Genomic DNA, 1,819 nt, shown 5'->3' on the forward strand with positions numbered 1-1,819 from the left:
CGACCACCAGGGCACAGAAAAATCTCCACAAAAAAATACAAAAAAAAAAAAAGAGAGAGAGAGAGAGAGAGAGAGAGAGAGAGAGAGAGAATTGATTAGAATGCATTCAGAAAAGCATCTTTTATAGAAAACAGGATGTGTATACACACACACAATGCTGCTAAAGGCACCAAGAAGTGGGTCACACTTAGATTGAAACAAATAGTTCATTCTAAATAAATGTGTCACCTTGCCGTTCAAAAACTATATCATTTTAATTGGAACATAAAAGTATTCAATCAGTTTAGCTGCAACTGTTCCATACAATAAAAGTTAATTCTTTTAATTCTTTAAAAGTAAATGACTTTCAAAAAAAGTCATTCTGCATATTATCTCCTTTTGTGAAAAGAGAACAACAGTGACAATTCTTATTCAGTTAGGCTGCATTTGCTGAGTGGATATTTTGGCTCTGCAGCAGTCAATTTAAAAAAAGCAATAAACACACAAAAAACCCTTCTCTCTCCCACACTAATAATTCAATTAGCTCCAGTGAAGCTTCTGACAAGCAAACGTCAAGACATTTTTTTAAATTAAATTCGAAAAAATAAATCAACAACTGAAGTAAACACCTCATCTGACCAGGCGGCAAATCACTCTTCCTGCTCTGGCAACCGTTTATAAGCTACAGCAAATCAGGAAGTCGGATAGAAAAACGAGAGCTCAAAAACATTATCAAGCTCATGTTTACCAAACAGAATGGTAAGCAGCGCTGCAAAGCCTCTTTCTTGCTTTTCCTCCTTCCTGCTCTTCATATTTTTTATGTCCTTCATAATTCTCTCTTTCTTTTATCGTGCTCCAAGGCACGGAAAGGAGAAAAGTCGGCTGTGTGTAATGTAAATAAGAAATGGGAGGGGTCTTATCGTGGGCCTTGTTCCTGATGCTGTGCTCCGGGGCTTTGTCTGAAAGCACACTTTATTTACCTCCGTAATCCTCCCAGCTTTACAGCGCCTCTCCGACAGCACTGCTTCAAATAAAAATAATAAAATAAAATCTACTCTTTTTCACTCTCTATCAGATCACTTCTGACTCCGGGTAAAGACAGTGTCAGTTGTCTTGTAAGTGCTTAATCCTGTCCTGAACGAACAGTTGTGTGTGTGAGTTACCTGTCTGCGGGTCTCTCTACAAACAATAAAGCTGTGAGTTTAGTTACTTAAACAGCGTTTTTAAAGCCTCATTGCTGAGGAATATAATGCAGCGATCTAGCGATATCTAAGCAATTTTATTAAAGGGGTGGTTGATTGCGATTTCACTTTTTTAACGTTAGTTAGTGTGTAATGTTGCTGTTTGAGCATAAACAATATCTGCAAAGTTACGAAGCTGAAAGTTCAATGCAAACGGAGATATCATCTTTTAAAATTCTGGCAGTTTAATGCCTACAAAAACGGCTGGTAGGGACTAGGGTTGTGACGGTGAGGAAATTTTCCCACCGGTTAATCGACGTGTGACAACACCGGTAATACCGGTATCACCGCAGGGGCGGGGCGTTCCCTCTTTTCCTCACTTTCCTTCGCTTTTAAATAGCTTGTAAAAGCGGTGTGCCCATTTTACTTTCACTTTCAAATAGCGGCAATTCGGAGTAAAGCAATTGTTCGTTTGAATTTTCCCTCTTTTCCTTGCTTTCCTTCGCTTTTAAATAGCTTAAAAGTGCTGTGCACATTTTACTTTCAGTTTTGAACTGGCGGCAGTTTGGCGTCAATTGCTTGAATGCAATAACCAAATACAACGTCAAACTCACTTTAGCGTATATATAAAACATAGAACTTTTATTAACAAAACAAAT

General features: G+C 38.1%; 1 protein-coding gene across 3 annotated transcripts in view; it reads right to left on the reverse strand.

Annotated features, from left to right (window-relative positions):
* Positions 1–1,819, reverse strand: part of LOC107582510 (protein quaking-A-like) — a 111,588-nt gene that overhangs the window by 42,002 nt on the left and 67,767 nt on the right. The gene's annotated exons all lie outside the window — the stretch shown is intronic.

This window comes from Sinocyclocheilus grahami, unplaced genomic scaffold, assembly GCF_001515645.1.
Source record: "Sinocyclocheilus grahami isolate Dianchi unplaced genomic scaffold, SAMN03320097.WGS_v1.1 scaffold4.1, whole genome shotgun sequence".
NCBI classification, from domain to species: Eukaryota; Metazoa; Chordata; class Actinopteri; order Cypriniformes; family Cyprinidae; genus Sinocyclocheilus; species Sinocyclocheilus grahami.